The sequence below is a fragment of the Panthera onca genome, chromosome A2, assembly GCF_046562875.1.
Source record: "Panthera onca isolate mPanOnc1 chromosome A2, mPanOnc1 haplotype 2, whole genome shotgun sequence".
In the NCBI taxonomy this organism is placed as follows: Eukaryota; Metazoa; Chordata; class Mammalia; order Carnivora; family Felidae; genus Panthera; species Panthera onca.
The window spans coordinates 114,617,065-114,644,140 of record NC_138340.1 but is presented as its reverse complement, the minus strand read 5'-3'; the positions used below and the strand labels follow the sequence as shown (position 1 = coordinate 114,644,140).

At 41.3% G+C, this 27,076-nt stretch overlaps 1 long non-coding RNA gene across 1 annotated transcript in view; it reads left to right on the top strand.

Moving 5' to 3' along the window:
- The window catches only part of LOC132679270 (uncharacterized), a 33,358-nt gene extending 7,106 nt beyond the window's left edge, over window positions 1-26,252 (top strand). Inside the window, exons 2-3 of the long non-coding RNA XR_009610054.3 lie at window positions 23,702-24,117; window positions 25,439-26,252. This is a non-coding gene — a long non-coding RNA (uncharacterized LOC132679270). The remainder of the gene's footprint in view (window positions 1-23,701; window positions 24,118-25,438) is intronic.
- Window positions 26,253-27,076: the final 824 nt, after the last annotated feature.

The following is a 27,076-nucleotide window of genomic DNA, read 5'->3' as shown; positions in this document are numbered from 1 at the left end:
TTATATTTTAGTTTTTCTTTTTATGAGGAAGTAGGTAAGAGTGGAATGACACAGAGTTAGAGGCCGTTGAGGCCAGTGTGGCAGCTGGAGCCAGGCATACAAGAATACTAGTAACTAGTGGTGGTCACACACTCTCCAGTTGCCTTGCAGAGTGCTAAGTGCTTTCTAGACATTACCTCATGTAATCCTCCCAGTAGCCCGATGAGATAGGGGCAGCCACTGTCTCTCCTTTGTAGCAGAGGAAATGGAGGCCTGGAGAAGGTAAGGGACTTGATTTTGTCATAGGTCAGGGATGGCAGAGTTGGAATTCGAACCACCACCTCCCCCAGAGCCCCTGCCCTGCACCACAGTCATGAGAGGGGCTCTACCTCATCGGACAGGCCCCACCGGCTCTGTGGCCACTCTTCCCCAAGAGCTCCTGAGGTTGTAGTGGCCTCTGGCTTCCTTGCATCAGTCAGATGTTGGGGGGGACAGGGGTAGTGGGAGTCAGCATCCCCCTGAGAGCCAGTTCACAGAGATGGCCTCGTGGGCTGGCCAGCGACCCATGAGGACTCCTTTGGCCCATTCCTGCAGGCTTCCATGTGACCTTCCACCTTCCTTTGGATGCCAGCTCCTGGTCAGCGGCTTCTCCGACCTGGAGCTTGTTCAGCTGGGATGAATTTGGGGGGACTTTCTATAAACCAAATTCATGGCGGCTCCAGCCAAATAGGAGGGTTTTGCCCAACTCTTGGTTTGGGGAGTGGGGTGGGTAAGGAGAAGGAGCTGAAAGTATAAAAGGCAGCTGGCAATGTCAACCCCTAGATGGCCACGGGAGTCGGCAATGCCGTACCATTGTCTTGCCACGGATGTGCTGCTGGCCTCCTCCAGCGGTTGCCAGTGGTGGTAACTTCACAAGCACAGTGTGGGGCACAGAAGCAGAGGACTTACGTTGCATGGAACTGAAGGTCTTCTCAGTCTACTGGGATGGTCATTTTGTAGATTTTTGCTTCAGGTAGAAGATACTGCTTCAAGTCTCAGTCACACCCAGAGAGAGCTCTTCCTCCATGGACTCCTTAGACCTTTCATTTTCCAAGTTGCCTAAACAAGATGGTCACTTATGTGTTCCCCATTTACCGTGATATCCCCAGGATCCAGCACAGTTCCTGACATGACTAAAACCTATCAAAGCGGTTCATCAAACGAATAATGAATTGAAAAAGTGAATCGATGAACCATTAATGTTGGGTACTAGGTTCCTGAAGGTAACCAGAGAACCTGACAGTAGGATTTTCTCTGGCTCTTAGAAAAGGAGTGTCACTTTCAGAGACTTGGGGAGTATGTTCGGGTCCTTCAAGAACCAGACACTGGAACAGAATTGAGTTCAGATTTATTGGGGAAAAACCTGGGGAAAATGGGAGAAGCAGGATTGGGTGAATTCTTTTTTGAAGCGAAATCAGAGTGCTGTCTCTCTGACAGAGGCTTAGAGTATCGGGATTATCTGGGTGCGACAGTGGTTATTGCTTTTCTTTCTCTAAGCAATGTCTTCTCATGCTGTGTTTCTTCCATCCGAGGAGACCTGTGTCTCCATCACCTCTACACCTTCTTCCTAACGACACCCCTGAGACAAGAGGTCACCCAGGGCACCCCAGCCCTCTCTCAGTGTTCCACATTCTATCTCTCCAACCAAATTTCCAAATGTCTCAAACTCACCATGCCCAACCCACCCAGACCATATTCCTTTCTGTGACAGTTTTCTTTCCTGGGGTTTCAACTCTGTCAAAGGCACATCAGTCTAGCATTCCTCTCTTGGCTTTCACCCTTAGTTCCTTTCCTGACGCCTCAGACACTCTACCAGCCCCCACTTCCAATCCCAGACATGTGAGAAAGAGCTCTTCAGGGCTTTACTCCTGCCCTTCAGGCACCAGCTACAGGCCAGGCCGCCTCCAGTGGGGCTGGATCCAAAATCCAGGGCCCTACAGGACAGGACACACAACATCCTTGTTTTAGCCAGAGAGTGCCTGGTTATCAGAGTCTGAGTAAACAAGCAAAACGAAGAGGTCCCTGTTATCAGCAGGGGAGAAAGCATGTTTGTTTTCTTGACTCCTCGCATCCTGGCAGTTGGTGTGCTGAGTAAACAATCCTGTTTACTTACAGTAATTCCTTTTCCCTTGAAAAGTGCTGGTTATAATTCCAAGCTTTTCAGCTGTGTTTTGAATATGGAGTTGTGTGTTAGACACTTCCTCCCACTGTGATGTGTTCACCAATTGCTGACAACGATTGCCATTGCTTTCTTGCTGCTTGTTCGTTCATTCATTCATTCATTCATTCATTCCTGTTTTTATTTATTCCACAGGTATTTACTGAGAGAAAGCCACATGAGGTAGTCGTTAGAGACATGGGCTCCACAGCCAGACTGCCTGGGCTCAGAGCCCAGCTCAATCACTGTCTAGGAGGTGGAACCATAGTAGAATTACTTAACCTCTCCCCACCTCAGTGTTCTCATCTGTAGATGGGGATAATTAGAATGCCCATCTCAGAGGCTAACAAAGATTAAATTAGCTAATCAGTCTCAGTCGGTTAAGCGTCAGGTCGGCTCAGGTCACGATCTCGCGGTATGTGGGTTCGAACCCAGCGTCGGGCTCTGTGCTGACTGCTCAGAGCCTGGAGCCTGTTTCAGATTCTGTGTCTCCCTCTCTCTCTGACCCTCCCCCGTTCATGCTCTGTCTCTCTCTGTCTCAAAAACAAATAAACGTTAAAAAAATAAATTTAAATTAGCTAACTAGTGCCTGGCACATGGTACAATAAGTAAAGGGATACTGAGTCAGTGACATCAAACCCTTGCTGTTCACATCAAATCAAGGCAGTCCCGGTGGAATGGGAAAGGATGATGTGTAGTCATGAAGAAGGCTGGTGTGAGCTACAGCTGGGGTAAACTGAGGACTTATCCAACCTGGCACACCTAAGCAATGGGGGCTTAATATAATGAAAAATACACAGCTGTTGAAATTATTTATTGACAAATTAGTTTCAGCACAGTGGTAGAGCTATAGATAATTTTCTTCAAAAATGAATATAGGGGCACCTGGGTGGCTCAGTGGGTTGAGTGTCCAGTGAAGCATTTGTAACTTTTGATAATGATGTTTTCTGTTTCAGCTCAGTTGTGATCTCACGGTTCATGGGTTCAAGCCCCGAGACGGGCTCTCTGCTGAGGGTGTGGAACCTGCTTGGGAATCTCTCTTTCCCTCTCTCTCTGCTCCTCCCATGTGCTCACTCTCCTTCTCTCAAAATAAATAAACTTTATAAAAATGAATATAAAAATGAAATTCTCTTTAAAAAATAAAAATGTTCACATACATAAAGCAAAAATTTTAATAAACTTTTATATTAAGAAAATATAAGCAAAATGCCATAGTGTACATATTATTGTAATATTGTACATAAAAACATGCATACTTTAATCAGCTTTTCAGTCATATCTGTCTCTATTGTATTAAGTCCCTGGCATTTTGGAAGAATGTATTCATGCTAATGTCTTTTTAATTTTTATTTTTAAAGTAAAATTGCCATATTATTTACACTTGCATTTTATAATAATTTGAAATAGATCCTTCTCTGTGGACTAAAATACTTTTTTTTTTAACATTTATTTATTTTTGAGAGAAACAGAGTGTGAGTGGGGGAGGGGCAGAAAGAGAGGGCAACACAGAATCCAAAGCAGGCTCCAGGCTCTGAGCTGTCAGCACAGAGCCCCATGTCAGGGCTTAAACCCACAAACCATGAGATCATGACCTGAGCCGAAGTCACACAGTTAACCGACAGAGCCACCAAGGTGCCCCCGGACCAAAATACTTTTAATTGAGAAAATATTCTTTCTAGAAGTGCTGAATTATTTGGTAACCTCCGAGCAAATGCAGATAAATAGAGGATAGTCTCCATTCTAATGTTTCAAATCAGAATGTGTTAATATTTCAGCTCAAATAACATCACAGTGTATGTCTTTTGCTGCCATTTAGAGCATCTTTATTCAACAAATATTTTTATAAGGCATGAATTGGCAAATAATTTCTTGCTATTTATGATTCTTTTGAATATTTCACTGAAGTTAGATGTTGTAAAATTACAGGCCTTTTCAATTCCATTTTAGTACAGAATATAAATTGATCCTAATTAAAAATAGGAGCTTCATCAAAAGCTTTTTCTCACAAATCAAGATAGTGTATACCTCTGAGCTCCACGGTTTAATTTCTTCATTTGCTCCCTTCCTTGGGTAGAGACAAATTCAATCTTTCCCTGTGTAAGCTTGTTTTAGATAATTACGATTCATAAAAAGTTTCACAACCTGAATTTTTTTTTGTGCTCCATCTATTGAATAATTTATTAAAAGATTCCAATTGATTTTCATCAAAATGCAACCAACATTTAAGGAATTATTTCAAAAGAATTCAATAGTATTCCAGGACACGTAGGGTGATTTACAAAATAGTTATTATTCAAAGGCTCAACATTTCTAAAACCAGATTGCTGATGGGCAACAGAGAAAGGAAGAAAATGTGTACTGCCAGAAAACTGAAGTTTTTGTTGCTATTGATGCGTGGGGTTTATTTGAGACGGGTGATCTGATACTTAATACAAGCTCTGTCACAAGAATTTTGTACTTTAGTTACTTTGTTCACATATAGAAACATTTGTAATTTTTAAATGTTTATTTATTTTTGAGAGAGAGAGAGAGAGCACAAGCCGGGGAGGGGCAGAGAGAGAGAAGAAGACACAGAATCTGAAGCAGGCTCCAGGCTCTGAGCTGTCAGCACAGAGCCAACACAGGGCTCAAACCCAGGAACACGTGAGATTATGACCTGAGCTCAAGTCATGCACTTCACCGACTACACCACCCAGGTGCCCCAGTGAAACATTTGTAACTTTTGACAATGATGTTTTTCTGTTTCCTTTGGTGGAATACCACAGTTGTTTGGATACAATCATGAATTATGTGCTCCACAACAATTTCCAAGTACATCCTGCTCTATAGCTTTCTTAATGTAGTAAGAACATTATTTTTCCATGAACCTAAGCCCCCAACAAAATTTGTGTTCCTTTTATTACTGTAGAAACACATTTTTTCTTCAATATTGAATTTTGAGCTGAATTTATAACACAGTAGACCCAACGATGTCAGATGTTTTACCTGTGAATAAACTTCCAACAGTTTACTTTGATTTCATGAATTGTATGGGGAAGAAAAAAATCACACCATTATTAGAATTAATCAATTATCAGAGGACTTATTGAAGCATCGGAGGACTCTAATATAAACAAGCCTTCATGCAGCTGTTTGACAGCTCTTCTTTTGCAAACATCACCAACACACATACAGCTATCAGTTCACGTTTTGTATGTATGGACCTGGAATAAACATGGGCAAAATTAATTGAGACGAATAGTCATTTGATCTAAATCAGAAGTCCTGTTTCACAGAGTGATATGTAAACACTCCTACTGCAGCTGCATATGTGAAACTGTCAGTTGGGGGCATAGCCTTTTAAAAATAGTTCTAACTTTTGAAATAGAGGCTGGAACTTTTCCAGTAGATTTCTGTCTGGTTTTAATGTGGTCGGGGATGTCACCAGAACCCAACAGTGGATGGTAAATGTTATCAAAGATCTTATGCACTTTGTATATACATCAACTTTCTTAATGCACAGAAATCCAGTAGTTTTTCATTTAACATGTACATTTTTGAAAATATTCATTTATTTATTTTGAGAGAGAGAGAGAGAGAGCAAGCACAAGCAGGGAAGGGGCAGAGAGTAAGGGAGAGAGAGAATCCCAAGCAGGTTCTGTGCTGTCAGCACAGAGCCTGATGTGACACTCAGTCCCAAGAACTGTGAGATCATGACCTGAGCAGAAATCAAGAGTCGGATGCTCAACCAACTGAGCCACCCAGACTCCCCAAACATGTACATTTTTTTGTTCAGTCGCAGCTGAAAATATTTATTGCCTAGCCCCTCCCCCCAAAAAAGTATTAACAAAAGAGTAAAATAAATGTAATTTTATGCCATATTATAAATGAAAAACCTCTACCACAAGAGCATTCAGATAACCCATTATATATTTTATTGCAGGAGTTCTGAGTCTCTAACTCCGGTATATTTTACACAGGACCTAATGCATAATTTCCCTTATTTTCCAGACAGACAAGCTTTCTTGGGACAGGGAGTACCAATCTTAAAAAGATACATTGGGGGCACCTGGGTGACTCGGTCGGTTAAGCGTCCGACTTCGGCTCAGGTCATGATCTCACGGTCAGTGAGTTTGAGCCCCAAGTCGGGTTCTGTGCTGACAGCTTGGAGCCTGGAGCCTGTTTCAGATTCTGTGTCTCCCTCTCTCTCTGCCCCTCCCCTGTTCATGCTCTGCCTCTCTCTGTCTCAAAAATAAATAAATGTTAAAAAAAATTTTTTAAAAAAAGATACATTGGAAATTGCCAGGTAAAGTATGAAAAGCAGTTTAAAAAAATTAGCTCTGTGTAAGCTTGTCTCATTGAATCATCACAAAAACCCTGTAGATGGATAATATTAGTCTGATTTCATGTATGAAGAAACCAAGGCTTAGAAAGATTAAGGGATTTGCTGGGAGTCCCCCACCTAGGACTTGATGAAGCTGGGATGTAAGGCGAGGCCTGTGACTCTGGCGCTGGTCATCCCTGGCGGGTCCACCAATGCTGCTGCCTATACTGTGGCTCAACACGACAGGTGGCATGCACATTGCGAAACTGCTAGTCGTGTTGGTAAAATCCAGGGTGGGGTGGGAGTGCTGAAGGATGCTGCTGGAGGTGGGTGGAGGCCGGACTAACCTGAACTCATCCTGAGAGCTGCACAGAGCCGGTGGCAAAGCTCTTCTCAGCGAAGACCCCGGGGTGACCGCAGCCTTCGCTTGCCCGCTCCCTTCCTCACCAGCCTGGGCGCTTACCCTTTACAGGTAAGCCTTAGCGAGGCTGAGTTAAGTACAATTCAGTGCTCTACTGAATACTGTCTCGTATAGTTTTCTCACTGTTCTGTGTGCGTGTGTTTGGTGTCTCAAGCAAAAACCTCAGCCTCTCTAAGACAGAGACTGATGTTAAATATAGATTTCTTAATAACCCCCCTTGGTGCTGAGCACATGGGAAGCATTTAGAAAAACGTTTGTTGATAGAAGGGGGGTGGTTTGGGAATTGCATTTAATTGAGTTCCCTAATATCCCAAATGTTAAGACATTTTACGTGGGTTTCAAATCTGCTTTAATTTTGCTTTTTGACACTCACCAGCTTTGTGTTGTTCCCCACCCTCCCCGCCCCAAACTTGCTCTGGTTTGTTCGTGCCTCCTACCTCCATTTTAGCCACTTAGCCTTGCATTAGGGTCACACTTCCTACCCCGTTTCCTGCCCCATCTGAGTAACAGGCTCATTTTCTTCCAGACTTTCAAGGCCAAGTGAGTCCAGGTGGGCAGGCAGTTGACTCATTAATGCTTCATTGGCCATTCCCACTGATGTGTTACTTGATTTTACTCTCAGTTGATTAACCTTCATGGGTTTCAGTAAATCTGACCAGATCTGCTGGAAATGTGTTATATAACACTGTACCCACTAGCCACAGGTGGCGATTTCAATTTAAATTAATTAAAATTAAATTCTAAAATTCAGTTCCTCGGTCTCACCAGCCATATTTCAAGGAATCGATAGCCACCTGTGGCTAGTGGCTGTGCCATTGGACAGCACAGGTTTAGAACCTGTCCAACATTGCATAAGCTTCTGTTGAAACAAGGCGATTGTTTTGGGGTAAGAGTATTGAATAACAAATTCTGGGGCCAAACTGAAAAATATAAAACAAAGTTTTGATAAATGGGTCTTCTGGCTTATTTGTTATGTAATATAATATTAGTAGAATTTCTAGGGATAAAATTACTTTGTAGCACTCCTATAACCATTTGTTTAAGTATCTGTGACTTCTAACAAATCTGTGAGCTTTTTCAGAAGAGGGGACATGTTTTATCTTCCTGTCTCCTGGGCTTGAATTTGTGTCTGGCACAGAAAGGGCTGAAAAATGATTAGACCCTGAATCAATAAAAGCTTAGAAACATCATTTAATTTTCTGTATTGCTAACTATAGCTATTAGGCTCAAAAAGTATATTCTAAAATGTACCACTTTTTGACCTATTTTTACTATTTTTAATTCTGTATATTCTGATAACATGAAAGAAAACGTTTTCAAGAATGTCATGCAAATTTATTTGAATGAAAATAAGAGAAATGTATGGCCGGGGACACAGACAGAAAAGCTCCCTAGGGGACCCTTGTGGGTTCAGTGGAGTCCTTACACTGGGGGTGATATGACCATCGTTCGTCTTTCTTGTGGAGTTGGCGGGAGCTGGGGGGAGGCATCATGACTTTTGATGGCCACAGGTGCCCTGTATCTTGGTCAAGGAAGGCAGTGCAGACTATGGAAAGTCAGCTTCCTGTCCCTTTTCTTTCCCTGGAGGGGCCCTCTGCCAGAGCCCTGTGATGCTTATCTGGGCTCTGCAGATCTTTGGAATGAGGTCATCTAGGAAGTTGAATCCCTTTGATACAATTATCTCTGCATCCTTGGCCCTTTGTTCTCATGGAGAATGACCGGTGACCCCCATGCTTCTTACGTGGTTGGAACAGCTGTTATGAGGCGGGATGCCAGGTGCTCGCCCCTGTGTGGGTGTGCAGGTCCTTCCCCAGCTGTCAGGATGGGGTCCAATGGATGTAGGTGGCTCCCCCAGTAAAGCACGATCATGAAACTACAAAGAGGTGAGAGGAGAAAGGAGAACCTTATCTGTAACGGGGAACCTCACACATACCTACCCACACACACATACACACAGACGTGTATACATACACGAACATTCCTCATGACAAAGCCCAGCAGTTTTCCTCTTCAATTCATCTTAGTTGACAACCAGTTAGACCGGTTGCAAGGGCTCATTCTTTCCAGAATGGTAACTTTTTGGAATAGGATTTCTCTGCAGTCCTGAGCCCATCCCTTTACATGATTTAATACACTTTTCCCTGTTGTATGTGGGCATCTTGCAATATTTTCTACCCAGTAGGAATTCTCCTGTGTAGCAGGCTCCCAACCCCATATCTTATACCCCTTTTCCTATACAAAGCCTCCCTCCCCAAAACTGATTTAGCCTGACCTTCCCGGTGCTGTTCTGAGCATAAGATCTCCTCCCCAGGGTCACAGCCTCAGAGGGCTTGGTGATAATGAGGGGACACTTGCCACCATTGCTGAAGTCTGGTCAAGTAACCAGGAGCCTTGTGAAGTGTGCATTTCTTGTGGGATAACTCACCCATTTAGGCCCTGTTCCAGTCGGAGAGTCCTTGTCCACTCACTCTCTCTCCCCCATTCTCCTGTCTGTTGTTTTCCAGTTGATTATTGAAATGTGCTATCAGCAATCAGGTACCATTTTTTGGCAGAAAGACCAGATGTGAAGATCTGAGGGTTGTTCTGCCTGAGATTGAGCTCCTGAAGCAAGTCCTTTGCTCTCAGGGAATGATGAGAGCATTTCTCTAGAAAGAGACAGGACTCCTACTATGTGTGTGTATGTTTTAAAATATTATTGACATTGTATGTCATCCATAGCAGAATCACAAGCTAGAATAGTAAACTGTCTGTTAGACACCAATGAAGGGAAGGCTTCTAGTTTCCCATCCATGTATGAGGGCAGGAATAGTGGATAGCAGAGGATATTTGCTGTTATCCATTCTACCTTCCTCCTGGTAACATTTCCCAATCTTCATTCAGATATTGTACTAGTCAAGATCTGGGATGGAAACAGAAGATACAACCACAGGGCATATTGAAGGGTCCATTGCAGAGATGGAAGTGGGATGGGACCAACAAAGACGGATGGAGTGCTAAGGGACTGGCAATAGCAGAGAGCCAGAGACCCAATTCATCCCTTGGCCTGATGGAAGGAGGAATGGAACAGGGGACCAGGGCCTGGCTAGAGCTGCAGCTGGAGGAATTGGGGGACACCCAACAGGAGTTGACCCTCTAGAGGAACACGGCCTCTGTCAGAGACAGAGCAAGGCAGGGAGCAGCTGAGGAAAATAGTTACCCCCACCCTGTTCCCCTCCCACCTTCTGATCTTCCATTGGTGTTCCCAGGATAACATGCAGCTAGAAACTAGAGAGCAAGACAGCTGGTGTAATGCACTCTGAAAAGTTTGCCCCTGAAGGTGTAGAACAGAGCAGAGAATGGATCTGGGGGTAAGGGTGAAACAGCAGAGCAATCATGCCCCTTCCAGCAGCCTTCATGCTCTGGGAGAGGAGACCACTCTGAAAGCACAGGCTTAGGCTCTGATTACCTAATCCCCAACCAGAAAATTCCATTCCCCTGGCCATAGTGCTTAGTTCAGGATACACAACCCAATTCAGGTCAGTGAATGAAAAGAAAGATTTTCTAAAGACTTTTGGAAAAGAAGATGTCTCATTCCTCTGAGAGCTACTGATAAACAGATTCCCCCACCTTCCTGCTAGTCATAAATGAAGAAACATGTAGCCCTTAAAACTGCTTTCAGCCATTTTGCAGTTCAAGTGGAGAGTCAGCTTGAGGATGAAACAGCATAGAAGAGAAGATGAGAGGACACTGTATCTTTGGTGCCACCATTGAGCACCTTATTACTGTGGTTTTTAATTACTGAGCCAAGACTCTTTTTATAACTTATGTCAATTTAGCTTGGAGTTTCTGTTACTTGCAACCAAAAGCATCTTACAAAGCCAGGAGGATTGTGCCTGGAACCGGAGACCCTTTTCCTATTCAGTGCATCCCAGAAGACAGAGCACCATAGGGCAAGACAAGCTTTGTTTGATAGGGAGAAATGTAATGGAAATGATAGGGAGACTAAGACAAGACCAAGTTCAAAATGCCTCAAGAGAGGCAGCAGCTGGAATCGTGGAGTCAAGGGTTCCGTGTCCAATATAGGCAAGACTGGGGAGAATGCAGGTCAAGAGCAAACGAGGAAGACCAAGTTGTGGTGGTGACTGTGTCTGTCTGACAGGCTTAAAAGGCCTGGGGCAGGTTGGACAGACAGTTCTGAATGAGGTCATCACATTCTTTTAATTAGGCAGGAGGACACAGCTTTCTTGATGCTCCTTGAGAATACTTGGCTGTTGAGGAAAACCATGGTGCTATGTTCTCAGCGTTCTACATCATGATTCTTAGGGGCATAAGCCTTTGGGCTCAGCCTGTGGTTTCAGTCAAAACCAAGCCAGCCATAGGGCAGAGGGAGGGGGATGAAGTTGTCCCTGGCTGGCACTCACTTTGCTGCAAGTAATAATATAAAATATTCTATGACAACTTCCTCCTTGGTGAGAGATTTTAGTAATTCCTGTCCTTGATCATAATTAAAGATCCGCTCTCCAGGCAGTTCTGGTGGTAAATAAGAAGATAATGGCAATGGTACCAGTTATGTTTATTGAGCACTTAATATATGCCTGGCTCTAATCCAAGCACTTGATGTGCACTAATTCATTTAATCTTCACCATGTTTGAGGAGAAAATTATTATTATGTTTCCCAATGGGCATGTGAAGGAAATAAGTCACATGGGTTGAATTTTAAATTATAGAAAATGTTCTAGTCATTTAGTTCACTCCCTTTAAGAGACTTCGAAATAGTACATATACACAGAAGAATAGAAACACATATTATGTATATATTATAAAGAGTAATGTAACAAACACCCATATGTCCACAATCGCTATAAGAAGGTGGTGCCATTGGAGGAGCTGTGCATCGGTTCTGTAACTGAGCCCCTCTTATCCTCTGTCCTTAAGGTTAACCCTTGGCTGAATTTTGTTTCCATCACTCCTTTGTTTTTCTATATGGTTTTACTATCTATAGATAGGCCCAACCTGTGTCAGGCCTTTGAAGCCCATCAAACACACATGATTTTGAACAATATATTGTTTAGATTTAAAAGTTTTTGACCTTTGTAGAAATGGTGTTATTCTGTACATATTCTTCAAATATATGTGACATGATGTGAGATTTATCCATGTTGATCCAGGTAGCTCTGTTCACCCATTTTTCACTGAAATGTGACATTTCTTTTTGTGAACACACCACATTTTACTTTTACTGTTGTGGTTGTTGGACATTTGGGCAGGGGGTTCTTACTGTTCAAATGCTATCATTATGAGCACTCCCATGCTGTCTCTTGGTGCCCACAGGCAAGGGTTTCTCCAAGGTCTGAGCCTAGAAGTGGAGGAACTACCCTGTAGGGTCTGTGCAGCCCTGAGTGCCCTGGATATTGACCGGTTACTTACCAGAGGGATTGTGTCAGTTACCGCTCTCACAAGCGTGAGGATACAGCAGTCTTGCTTACCTTTGGTACTCCACCTCTAAGTATGTTCTTTACAGTTTTCTTTGTTGAAGAAACCAGGTCATTTATTCTGTATACTTTCCCACAGTCTAGATTTTATAATTACATTCTAATATGTCAATCAACATGTTCCTCTGAACCCTCTATTTCCTGTAAATTGGTGATAAGATCTAGAGAATTGGTCTCATTTAGCTTTAATTTTCTGAAAAGAATACTTCAGATAATGTGGTGCACTTCTATCCATCAGGGAGCACATGGTATCTGGTTAACTGTAGTTTTTTGTGATGTTACCAACAGCCATTAGTGATTATTGTCTAGAGTCATTATTTAATTACGGCATTAAAATATTAAAACTCAGGGCACCTGGGTGGCTCAGTTGGTTAAGCATCTGACTTCAGCTCAGGTCATGATCTCACGGTTCATGGGTTCAAGCCCCACGTCAGGCTCTGTGTTTACAGCTCAGAGCCTGGAGCCTGCTTTGGATTCTGTGTCTCCCTCTCTCTCTGCTCCTCCCCTGTTTACTCTCTCCCTCTCTCTCTCTCTCAAAAATAAATAAAAACATTAAAAAAATTTTTAATAAAATAAAATAAAATATTAAAACTCTATCACCCCCACTTCATTTCTTAGCTGGTATATTCTATAAAGAAATCCTTTTTCTCATCAACCATTTGTTATCCTTAGATACAGTTTGTAAACAGTCAGTTGGCCTGATTATTTCCCCTTATTTAATAGTTTTTAAAATAACAAATTAGTGTCCAGCATCCTCTAGATATGACCAGTAAAATTTTAAAACTATTATGTACCACATTTGAAATATATTTAATACTTCAGTCCATTGCAGTTCTTCAACATATTGAGTATCAACTGTCCCATCTCTGGCTGGTAGGAGCTTCTCTTTAAGTTGATGTGTACGTCTTTTTTTCTTTTTTCTTTTATCTTTCTTTCTTTCTTTCTTTCTTTTTTTTTTTTTAGAGAAAAAGAGCACGCACTTGAGCGGTTGGAATGGGCAGGCTAGAGAGGGAAAGAGGGAAAGAATCTTTCTTTTTATTTTTAAGTTTATTTATTTATTTTTGAGAGATACAGGGAGGGAGAGAGAGAGAGAGAGAATCCCAGGCAGGTTCTGCACTGTCAGCACAGAGCCCAATGTGGGTCTCAAACTCACAAACAGTGAGATAACGACCCAGGCTGAAGACAGATGTTCAACTGACTGAGCCACCCAGGCGCCCTGGTGTGTATGTCTTTTTCATTCATCTGTAACACTGGTCAGCAGCTTCCTAATTTTCTGGTATGACAAGAATTGCCAGATTCATTTCATACATTTTATGTCACAGGCCTGGAATCAGCCATCTCTCCAGAATCCTGAGAAATGGTATTAAAAGCAATAATCTAGGTGCTAGGGGTTGTTATTGCTTATTATTAATGATTATTTATTGTTATTGGGTTGATCATCGCTTACCCTTGGTATTGTCAGATTAAAAAAAGAACTTTGTCGGATTGGTATGTTTAAAATAATATTTCTCCAGCTTACTAATGAGTTGGAACATCTCCCATATATTTATGGATTCATCATCCTGCTCACCATTTATAATTCCTTTGTGGTGAAATGACTACTCATAATCTTTAATTTCAGATAAGGTAGAATAAAAGGTTTCTAGTATTAAACTAACCTTGGTCATAGGTATTTTACTTTTCATATACTGTAGATTTGGTTTGCCAATATGTGATTAAGAATGTTGCATTTATGTTCATAAGTGAGATTGTTGTATATTTTTTCTTGTACAAATTTCACCTCTATGTGATACATTTGCTTTATGAAGTTAATTAGGATGTTCCTTCTCTCTTCCCCCCCTCAGCTTCCTCCCCCTCATGTTCTCCTCCCTCTTCTTGTTCTTCTCTGTCCCCTTCTCCTGTTAAGGGGTTGTATAACTAGGATGGAAATTTTCTAATTCTTGAATGTTGTTGGTTTGAATTTACTAATGTTTTCTTTGTGGGGGAGACAAAACCCACAACCACTGATTAAATTGATTTCAAGCTTATTATTGATTTCAAATAGTCAGGTTTCCTATTCTTACATCAGGGTTGGAAAGTTAGACTTTATTTGGAACTTGTCTATTTTGTCAAAACGTATTGGTGTAACAATTCCATTCGTAGGTCTGATATGATGTGAAGCGGAGTATGTCCACACCTGACCTGGTGATCTCCACCAGTCATCCACCTGTTCCTCCCCTGCCCTTCCCCATCTGAGGAGAGCCAACCCTCTTCTTCCAGTGAACCAGGCCACAAGTCTTCAAGTCACGTTTGATCCTCTCCTAAAACCTACTTCCTGTCAATCAGGATGTCCTTTTGGTCTTTGCAGAACCTGGCCACTTTTCCCATCTCCATTACACCAAGTGTCTTAGTTTGTTTGGATGGCTATAGCAAAATTCCACAGACTGAGTGACTTTTTTTTTTTTTTTACCTTAAATATTTATTTATTTATTTATTTATTTTTATTTTTATTTACATACTAGTTAGCATATAGTGCAACAATGATTTCAGGAGTAGATTCCTTAATGCCCCTCACCCATTTAGCCCATCCCGCCACTCCCAACCCCTCCAGCAACCCTCAATTTGTTCTCTGTATTTAAGAGTCTCTTCTGTTTTGTCTGCCTCCTTGTTTTTATATTATTTTTGCTTCCTTTCCCTTATGTTCATCTGTTTTGTATCTTAAATTCCTCATATGAGTGAAGTCATAGTATATTTGTCTTTCTCTGACTAATTTCGCTTAGCATAATACCTTCCAGTTCCACCCACATTGCTGCAAATGGCAAGGTTTCATTCTTTTTGATTGTCAAGTAATACTCCCTTGTGTGTGTGTGTGTGTGTGTGTGTGTGTGTGTATTACATCTTATTTATCCATGCATCCATCGATGAACATTTGGGCTCTTTCCATACTTTGACTATTGTCGATAATGCTGCTATAAACAATGGGGTACATGTGCTCTTTTGAAACAGCATGCCTGTATCCCTTGGATAAATACCTAGTAGTGCAATTTCTGGGTTGTAGGATAGTTCTATTTTTAATTTTTTGAGGACCCTCCATACTGTTTTCCAGAGTGGCTGCACCAGTTTTCTTTCCCACCAGCAGTGCAAAAGAGGTCCTCTTTCTCCACGTCCTCTCCAACATCTGTTGTTGCCTGAGTTGTTGATGTTAACCATTCTGAAAGATGTGAGGTGGTATCTCATTGTGGTTTTGATTTGTATTTCCCTGATGATGAGTGATGTTGAGCATTATTTCATGTGTCTGTTAGCGATCTGGATGTCTTCTTTGGAGAAGTGTCTATTCATGTCTTTTGCCCATTTCTTCATTGGATTAGTTTTTGAGTTTGAGTTTGATAAGTTCTTTGTAGATTTTGGATACTAACCCTTTATCTGATATGTCATTTGCAAATATCTTCTCCCATTCCATCGGTTGCCTTTTACTTTTGCTGATTGTTTCCTTCACTGTGCAGAAGGTTTTTATTTTGATGAGGTCCCAATAGTTCATTTTTGCTTTTGTTTCCCTTGCCTCCAGAGACGTATCAAATAAGAAGTAGCTGTGGCCAAGGTCAAAGAAGTTTTTGCCTGCTTTCTCCTCAAGGATTTTGATGGCTTCCTGCCTTACATTAAGGACTTTCATCCATTTTGAGTTTATTTTTGTGTATGGTGTAAGAAAGTGGTCCAGGTTCATTCTTCTGCATGTCTCTGTCCAGTTTTCCCAGCACCATTTGCTGAAGAGACTGTCTTTATTCCATTGGGTATTCTTCCCTGCTTTGTCAAAGATGAGTTGGCCATACATTTGTGGGTCCATTTTTTGGGTTCTCTATTCTGTTCCATTGATCTGAGTGTCTGTTTTTGTGCCAGTACCATACTGTCTTGATGATTACAGCTTTGTAATATAACTTGAAGTCTGGGATTGTGATGCCTCCTGCTTTGGTTTTCTTTTTCAAGATTGCTTTGGCTACTTGGGGTCTTTCCTGGTTCCATACAAATCTTAGGATTGTTTGTTCTAGCGCTGTGAAGAATGCTAGTGTTATTTTGATAGGCATTGCATTGAATATGTATATTGCTTTGGGTAGTATCAACATTTTAACAGTATTTGTTCTTCCAATCCAGGAGCGTGGAATATTTTTCCTTTTTTTGTGTGTATCTTCTTCCATTTCTTTCATAAGGTTTCTATAGTTTTCAGTGTATACATTTTTTACCTCTTTGGTTAGGTTTATTCCCGGGTATTTTATGGGTTTTTGTGCAATTGTGAATGGGATAGATTCCTTGACTTCTCATTCTGTTGCTTCATTATTGGTGTATATAAATGCAACCAATTTCTGTGCATTGATTTTATATTCTGAGATTTTGCTGAATTCATGGATCAGTTATAGCAGTTTTTTGGTGGAATCTTTTGGGTTTTCTGTATAGAGTATCGTGTCATCTGCAAAAAGTGAAAGTTTGACTTCCTCCTGGCCAATTTGGATGCCTTTTATTTCTTTGTGTTGTCTGATTGCTGAGGCCAGGACTTCCAATACTATGTTAAATAACAGTGGTGAGAGTGAACATCCCTGTTGTTTTCCTGACGTTAGGGGGAAAGCGCTCAGTTTTTCCCCATTGAGGATGATACTAGCAGTGTGTCTTTCATATATGGCTTTTATGATCTTGAGGTATGATCCTTTTATCCCGACTTTCTTGAGGGTTTTTATCAAGAAAGGATGCTGTATTTTGTCAAATGCTTTCTCTGCATCTATTGAGAGGATCATATGGTTCTTGTCCTTTCTTTTATTGATGTGATGTATCACATTGATTGGTTTGCGGATACTGAATCAGCCCTGCATCCCAGGTATAAATCCCACTTGGTCATGGTGAATAATTCTTTTAATGTATTGTTGAATCCAGTTGGCTAGTATCTTTTTGAGAATTTTTGTATCCATGTTCATCAGGGAAACTGGTCTATAGTTCTCCTTTTTAGTGGGGTCTTTGACTGGTTTTGGAATCATGGTAATGCTGACCTCATAGAATGAGTTTAGAAGTTTTCCTTCCATTTCTGTTTTTTGGAACAGCTTCGAAAGAATAGGTGTTAACTCCTCTTTAAATGTTTGGTAGAATTCCCCTGGAAAACCATCCAGCCCTGGACTCTTATTTTTTGGGAGATTTTTGATTATTGATTCAATTCCTTACTGGTTAAGGGTCCAGACTGGGTGACTTATAAAGAAAGGAAATTTATTTTCTGGAGGCTAGAAGTCCAAAATCAAGACACTAGCACGGTTGCTTTCTGGTGAACCTTCCTGGTTCATAGCTAGTATCTTCTGGCTCTGTGTTCACATGGTAAAAAGAGCTAGGGAGCTCTATGGGGTCTTTTTTTTTTTTTTAATATAAGAATACTAATTCCAGGGGGCACCTAGGTGGCTTAGTCAGTTAAGCATCCGACTTCAGCTCAGGTCCTGATCTCACAGTTTGTGAGTTCAAGTTCCACATCAGGCTATCTGCTATCAGAACAGAGCCTACTTCAGATCCTCTGTCCCCCTCTTTCTACCTGCTCTCCCCCTGCCCCGCCCTGCTTGTTTTCTTTCTCTCTCTCTCTCAAAAACAAACATTAAGAAAAAAGAAGTTATGTCATTAGAGCCCTTCCTTCACCCAACTATAGAAAGCTCCACTCCTACCCAGTCACTTATTATCATCCTTACTTTTATTTATTTTTCTTCTTAGCATTTATCATCACCTGATTTATATATATTTTTTATTGTCTGTCTTCTGCTATTAGAATATAATCTCCTTCAAGGCAGGGCTGATCTGCTTTGTCCATTGCTAGATTTTCGATGTCTAGCTCACAACCCAACACATGGTAGGTGTTCAATAAATATTTGATGAATGAATGAATGAATAAGTGCAGGTTGGTGTGAAGTTACAAATTCTCAGGGGAGACTGCTTCCCCATTCACCTGGAGTCATAGCTCTGCCTTCACACAACAATTTTGTTCTTGTTTTTGCTGTCACCCCTTTCCTCAAGGTGTAGGTAGCCTTTTGGAGATTGAACTTAATTCATGGAGTTAGGATGGCCGAAGGGAGTATCTGCTTTTCGACTTGATACCATTTAACGGCCCAAGGCATCGTTTCTTTCTTCCTGGGGAGTGAATATCAGGAAACGTCCCCTGGAAACTGTCCACCGCTTTTAAAAAATTCTGATTTCTTGCTCTCACTTCATTTTTTTTGGTCTTCTGAGGATTCCCTTTGCTTTCTTGTAAGCTTAGCTATGCATTTCAACTAAATTACATTTATTTATTTTATTTTGCATTTAGGGAAGGATTTCATACTATTGAATATGGAACTTTTCAAACTTTCCATTTTTCATGCAGTGCACAGCTGCCCAACAGAGTAACTTGCCCAAGGTCTTTACTGTAAATGAAATCCCTGAGACCAGACTTGGGACTCCTTACCTCCAAGGCAGTACTTTCCTTCCACAGTGGGCTGGTGGCATGCCTTATTTTCTTTGGAGGTGTTAATAGAACACATATTTCTAGCCTAATGGATGACTATACCCAGAGAGGACAAAAAAGAGGGAAGACAACAGTAACACAACAGTCTCCAGTTCTGAGGAAACTGTTGTAGCCACTGAGGCTGTCATAACCATTTGTGAATATGTAATGGGAGGGGCGCCTGGGGTAGCTTAGTCCGTTGAGTACCCGACTTTTGATTTTGGCTCAGGTCCTGATCCCAGGGTTGTGGGATCGAGCCCCACCTCAGGCTCTGCACTGAGGTTGGAGCAGACTTAAGATTCTCTCTCTCTCTCCTTCTGCCCCCTCTCCCACCTTCACTCAGTCTCTCTTTCTCTCAAATAAAAAAAATAAAAATAAAAAATAAGAGTTTAAAAAATATATATGTAATGGGAAGTAGCTGCGAATTATGGCTGATTTCAGCAGAGTAGCTTTTGTTAGAAGTTGCTCCTTTTGCTTTTTCTTGAGAATTCAGATGTGAAGTGCTCATTTTCCTCAGGATTTCTGCTCTGGCGTAAGGCTGGATGCCATTCCCCTTCCGGCTCCTGCAGTTCATGTAGGCTGTGCCTTGGGAGGCAGCCAGTCAGAATGGAAGCAGTGGTTCCTTGATGTATAGCTGATTTTTTTAACAATTATTTTTGGCTCTAGTGAGGTAGTGTAGCTGGAAACAGCTGCAGGTTGGACTGCTCAGAATACTATGCAAATGAGTTGAAAAGTGAGAAGTTCAGTCAATCCGTTTTGCTTCATGTGATGCCAACTGACATTTTTTTTTTTTTTAAACCTTGTTCGTCTCATTGAATTCACTGACTTTGGGCCTGAATTGACTTAATTGCATGGTTCCTTTTGACATATTGTAGACAGTGATTGCTCTGTTGAGCCATAATCAGGCGCAACAAATAACACCACGAGTATTAGTAGACAGCCCCGGCTGGTAGACGGCTTGCTAAGTTTTTCCTTGTAAAACAACTTCATGCTGCCCACCTAGCAGTTAGTGGGTTTAAAGAGCATGTGAATAATAGGTGGGAAAGCATTCTGTCCCGTGAATTAAATTTTAATCATTAGGTCAGTTAATCCAGTGCTAGTTTTTGATAGACAAGGTTATGATGACCTTCAAACCATAGGCAGTGAACTATTCTGGGATACCTGCCTTTGGTCTTTTGGAGACCATACTTGGAGGATGTCCTTTTCATAAACAGCATTGTACTGAAGCCAGCACCCTGAAATTATTATAGAGTTGTTTAGTCAAAAGTTACAGATATTTTTCAGCTTCTGAGACAAACCACGAAATTGTTTTCATGAAAAGATGTCTTTGTTTATATTTACTCCAGCGGAACACGCAAGAGTTTATCTCACCATACGTAGGCCAGTATGGAATATTTTATCCAAAAAACACTTTGCTACTTTCATTGGGGAAAATGATAGCTTTTAAATTTACATTTTTCTGACTATTCTTAGGGTTGAATATATTTTTTTCTATGTATTAATCATTTTTTGAAGAAGGGTTGAACTAGTCTGTTTGCACCCTTTACCCGTTTATTGGGATCTCACTACTTTTTTCCCATAGATTTGCATGCAATCTTTATATACTCATGTATTTGTCATGTTTTTATTATGTTAAATCTATATTTAAATGAGACTTTTTATGCTCTTTTCCTCCCAAGATCTCCTTTTCACATCCTTCAACATAAAACTTCATCTTTTTCCTTTTCATTGAAACAAAACAAGTATTTCTCTGAAACTTGGTCATATGAAATCTTAGGATAAACTGATGTGAGAATTTAAATGGTCAATGACTGCTTTGAATCCTTTTGAAAGCAGTAAGATTAAAAACTTTAACAAAAATTTTTTTAACATTTATTCATTTTTGAGATACAGAGAGAGACAGCATGAGTGGGGGAAGGGCAGAGAGAGAGGGAGACACAGAATCCAAGGCAGGCTCCAGGCTCTGAGCTGTCAGCACAGAGTTGGGCGCAGGCCTTGAACTCATGAACCGTGAGATCATGACATGAGCTGAAGTTGGACACTTAACTGACTGAGCTACCCAGGCACCCCTAAAAAGTCTTTTTAAAAATCCTACCCATGAGTGGGGCACCTGGGTGGCTCAGTCGGTTGGGCGTCCAACCTCAGCTTATGTCATGATCTCACGGTTTGTGAGTTCAAGCCCCACGTCCGGCTCTGTGCTGACAGCTCAGAGCCTGGAACCTGCCTCGGATTCTGTGTCTCCCTCTTTCTCTGCCCCTCCCCCACTAATTCTCTCCCTCTCTTTCTCTCTCTCTCTCTTTCTCTCAAATATAAATAAACATTAAATTTTTTTTTTAAAATCCTACCACTGAGTGTGTGAATATTCAATATTCATTGAATATTTTAATGAAGTTACCCCTCAAGTCATTTTGGGGACCGTTCTTTTGGAATTGCCCTGCAGAGCCTGTGGCATATTCTTTGGCTTTCCATTATTGGTCATAATATCTATGGCAGGTAGTTTAATTTTAGAAGGAGCATAAAGTCATTTGGAACCAAAGCTATTCAGTAAGGTGAGCTATTAAAGAGAACCAGAAATATGGAGTGCATAGGAACACACAGAAGCACACACACACACAAACACACATGCACACAGAGTTGCATTTTCTGTGTTTTCTAGATTAAACCTGAAAACAACTCTAAAAATAGGGCTATCAATATTTTTAAGTGATAACACTGTTAGTTAAACAAGAGAATAACCTTCTACAGTGACATCTTTAAAGATAAAAGCATTGAAATAAACATTTAAGTTCTAGCATGTTTGTTTAGAAGTTTGTCCCACTGTTTGATAGTGGCATTTCATTTCAATGTTAACTGTGGTAACTCCAAGTGCAAGGTTTTGTTCGTACTGAAAACGTTCCCATAGGAGGTTCTAATTACAAAGTCGGGTGTACATTGGAAGAAGAGGTCCCTACTTTGGTTTTCAGCCCTGTACTGAGCATGTAATGAGTTTCTGGTCTCAGTAGCACCGTGTGCTGAACTCGGTGAATATCATGTACATCTGTGCCTGTTATAGGCTTCTTCAGAATGCTAGTGACTCAGGTTTCTTACAAAAAGCTTGGAAAAATCCTTTTTCTTTCGGTTTATTGGACTTCCTCTCACTATATCTATATTCAAGATGTTAGACTGACAACCTCAAAGCTCTCCCGAAGATCAAAAGGGAATCTTTCAGAATTGAGTTGGACAGAGATGGAAGCACCTAGCTGTGGTGTGAAGGAGATGGAGGGGAACCCCAAAGAGTCTAACTCTACTGCCTTGTAGACAGAGTATACAGGAGCAGCCTGATCTGTGAGCTCTTTGGTGTGTTGACACCTCCCTGGGCCCCAGTTTCCTCACCTGTAACATGGGCAAAAAATGAAAAATCTTTGTCTCACAAGGTGTGGCAAGAGTGAAGTGTAATGACCAGCAGTGTGTTGCACACATCAAGCATTCAGGTGATGTAGCTTTTACTGCTGTCATCGTATCAGTCGTCATCATCATCTTTGTAGCCCCTCAGCACCTGCCGTGGTGCCTGTTTAATAAGAGCACAGTAAATGGCACTTTCTATTACTGTCAGGCTTGTATTCTTGTCATCACTTAGCACAGAGCCTAGCATATAGCCAGTGTGCCATGAACGAATATTAAATGAAAAAAATCCACTTTACATGGCCAGGCATAATTGATACTGTATATTCAGGGGGAAAAAATGGTGTTTAACATCCTTTTTTGATGAATCAAAATCTTTCTTTTCTTCTCTTGTGTGCTCTGAGAGCCCGACAGTGGAGTATGGTTGTTATAAGTCCAGACGCTAGAACTGGACCACCTGGGCTCAAATCCTGGTTGTGTGACTGGGGAAAGTTACCTACCCTCTTTGTGCCTGTTTATTCTTCTGTAAAATAATAGTGCCTTCCTCGTAGGGATTAGAGACTTTTTACATGTAAGTAATTAGAACAATGCATGGCAAATAGTATAGGACATCGAAGTATATGCTGGGAAAGGGAAGAATTTTAAAAAGGGTTGAGGCAAAGTCTCTCGCCAGTCCTCAGGGATCCATGTATGCCCACGTGGTATGCAAGAGCATGAAGGAGAAGCCAACTGCATGTGAAGGATTAAGCATAGAAACCTGTACATTTTTAACAACCAGCTGTCTGGGAGGAAAAAAAGGCCCTAATTTGTAGTTTTTACAATTTCTGTGCTGTAAATATTGCTCCTGTGGCCAACTTCAAGCCACCATTGTGACATTCCCGAATGTGGCACTGGGAAAGGATGCACACAGTTGGTTCTTAAAGGCTGATGTGAGCAGGCTCCAAGATGCTACTGGGTAGAAGCTTCGAGACTGCAGAGGAGAACACCACATTTTGGCAATATAGGCTTTACAATTCCACTAGTTGTAGAGTTGTACCTGATTCTGGGGACAAGAAGGTAGAGCAGAGGGAGGGGCCACTTTCTTTACACAACCTACTGCTTTCAAAAAAAACAAAAAACAAAAAAACCCTTATCACCTGATCCCTAAATTCTTCCAGTAATTCAATTCTTTTGACCATTCAGTCCTTGGCCTTGAGATTGCTGTGTGTAGGACAATTACAAAGATAATTTAGGCTTTTTGAGTTGTAGAAAGAGATAGTCAAGAAACCAGACTTTCATTGCCTCCTAATGTAGTCTTCTTCAGGCATCTCAGGGAAAAGGAACCACAACAGAATCCTAGGCCCAAACTCTCTGGATGACTTTAAGAAAGCACTGGAACTCGCCATTTCTTATGTCTTCCATAATACAATGGGTGAAATAATATGGCGGTAGTCACTACTTCTATTCAACAGCAATTTCTTGTTGCTTGCCTTCCAGGTGCTTGATAGGATTGACCCCATGACCAGACCCTGCCAATGAATTGTGAGAGGAAATGAGAGTGTTACTTTTGGGCACAATGATGAGTTGCTAGAATGGGACACTCCTGAATGCTCTCTTCCTGTGCCACAAGGAGCAGCCATGTTCCAGGTGATGGCCGCTCTGCCAGTGTAGATCCTGCAGAGATGACATGGGGTAGATCCCCCAGTTGACTCACGAGAGACCAAGCAAGAAATACAGATTTGTTGTGTTAATCCACTGAGATTGTGGGGGGTCACCATGAAGCACAACCGATCCTTTCTTGGCACAAAGATCAGACATGAAAATCACGTGCAATTATAAACATTGGATGGAGAGGTTCTGACAACATTAAAGCACTCTACCCAAAGAAGGAATTAGCATCCCTGAATTAGCAGGTGGGTGGAACAATTTGACAAAACTCATTCGTGGAAAATCACTTGCAATTATTTCTTTGAAATAGAACTTGAACTCTGAGCAGCTACATCAGGTCTTTACAATGGGTCAAATTTGCTGTTGGCTTTCCTGGTCCTAGGCTGGAGAACAGTCAGCTTTAAGCCTTTGGGGTTAAAGTTTCCAGAAGTGTTAATGAGGAGGGAAAAGATGTTTTATAGTTGTTCAGGAATAGGAACAGTGACCATATAACAGTAGCATCTCCTTCAGCAAAGAGTAACAGGAAGAATGACCATTTCTGGAGGGCTTATGTGCCAGAACTTTATATATAAAAATGTCTAAGCCCTATACCAGATTTCCCCATTTTCAGAGAGTGATAGCTTTTCAAAGATCATACAGAAAGAAAGCACTGGAGCTAGAATTAAGAGAGGTCTGTTTTAGAGTCTGCCGTAGTAACCTTTTCCCAGAAGGAGACACTGAGACAAGGATTCGTGCTCAAATAAATAATGTCCTGGGCCATGGAGACTAATCCAGGAGAAGTAAGGAAGCCAATAAAGGATGCATTATTACATCAGCTACTACACTGTCAACTGTGGTTTGATCTCCAAAAGAAAAAGCACATAATTCATGACCCAAAATTAGCCCACTCAAGAGCTGAGGGAGCTGGGTATTTATACACCAATGTCCAAGAGTCATTGGTTGAATGCCTGATTTGGGGAACAAACACCCTCAGATGCAGAGATGCAGACCCTGACAATTGGAAGTCATCTGGAATGCATGACTGTCCACGGTTGTGGGTGGAGACATGATAGCCTTTGCTCTAGGCTATAAAGCCTGGGGTCTGCACACCACTCTACCCTGCTCAGCTGCCTTGGTCCCTGAGTCATGTTAGGCTCCTGAGCACGTCCCCACTATCCCCGGCCCCCAGGCTTCTCTAAGGGCAGGAAAACCCTTCTATGGTTCCAGTGCTGCATCTAGAGGCTCTCTGGTGCCCAGCCAATAAAGGAGAGAGCTCTTGGAAGAAACTACTGTAAATGGTGTTAGTATAATCCACTTCCTAGAGTTTGTGTGAGAATCTACTACATGCAGCATTCTTGGAACAGTGTCTGACACACAGCAAATGCACAATAAATGTTGGTTACAATGGTGTGGAGGATGATGGACAGGGCAGGAGAGGATGAAGAGAAGGAACAACAAAAAGAGGAGGGAGGAAGGGAGGGAGGGAGGGAGGAGGGATTAAAAGGAGAGAGGTGGAAAAGCTCTTGTCACAATGTATCATTCACAATGTGTTGACATCAGCAAACTGTTCTCTTTCCTTTTCTCAAGGTTTGGGAGTGATACACTCCTGTCTCAACTGGAACAGTACAAGAGGTAGCTTCCTGCAACATCTCCAGCTCTGATTCCTGCTCAAGGTTATGCTCCTGATGGTTGCGTTGCTGGAAAGATGAGACAAACCACCTGGGGTTGAAAGTGCTTCAGAGCCGCCAAGGATGGGATGGGCTTTCCAAATGGCTTCTTCAGTTGAGCTGAAGGCCCAGAATGTAATGTTTGTTTATGTGCCATGCCAGTTTAGACTGTCCTGAAAGTGTGTGTATGTGTATATGAGGGTGTGAGAGAGAATACACACATGCGTTTAACTTGCAGAGTGTGTATCATTCTAGACATTCTGGAAAATAATTGCTCTCGATAAGGACAAATGCAGTCACCATTTCCTATTTTCACTGAAAGCTGAGAGAGAAAAGCAATGGCTTGAGTCATCGAACGAGTGTTTCAGATTAGATATGAGGGGAAATTTCTTTTTCAGGTGAATTTGATAAACCCTGGAATGGATTATCAGGGGGGAATTTTGAAGCCTCTTTCTCTGGGAGCTTTTGAAAATAGGATAAATGCTCATGTGCCTGAGATAGTGGAAGCCTGATCCTATCTGGAGATGGCATGATGGATTGGCTTCTGGGTAGCGGCAGAGGAGAAAGGAGCCTCCTTTCTCCTGAGGTCTACTGACCGAGTTTCACGTTTCAGAGCATTTCAGCATTACTGATTTTCTCTGATTGAAAAGCCACAAGTGTTCATTATTTGAAATTCGGAAATTACATAAAAATATGAAAAACTAAAAATCAAACAAAATTCTGTAATCCAAAAATAACCCAAATTATATATATGTGTGTATATATATATATATGTGTGTATATATATGTGTGTGTATATATATATGTACATATATATATATGTGTATATACATATATACACATATATGTATATGGTCTCAAAAAATTGTATAGTCTTTTATATAGTCTCAAAAAAATTGTATCACATACTACATGGTTCTGTAATCTAGCTTTTGTACTTAGGATATCGTGGACTCCTTTCCATGTCAGTAAATACCATTTTACATCATGTAGCATGTAGCTATATCATGGATCATGTACATGTCTCCATGTAGCTTGACTTATATAATCAGTTCTCTACTGTGGAGTTTAGGTTGTTTTCCCTGGAAATCCTTGCACATATATCCTTGTGAATTGTCTAGTTATTGCTTCAAAATAGATACCTGGGAGTAAAATAGCTGAGTTAAGGGTCTGCCGGTTTGAAATTGTCCTACCTATTGCTAGGTTTCCCTCTAGAGAGGTCATACCACTTTAAATTTCCATCAGTGATGCTTGAGAGAGTCTATTTCCCCCTTTTCTAAATAACACGGGCTACTCTCAATATCTTAATATACATTTCTTTGAGTCTTAGAGAGGCTGAGGTTTTCAACGTTTTCAAGCATTTATATTTTTGTTACTTGCCTTTTGTGTCCTTTATCCATTTTTTTTAAAGAGGGCATTTGGTAAGTAGATAGATACATACATACATATATGCATACACATACACATATGTATGCACAGATTCTATCTGTATCTTTGTGTATCATTTTCCAAGTCGCCTTTTAACTGCGCTGATTATGGATATGCTGTACAGAGTCTG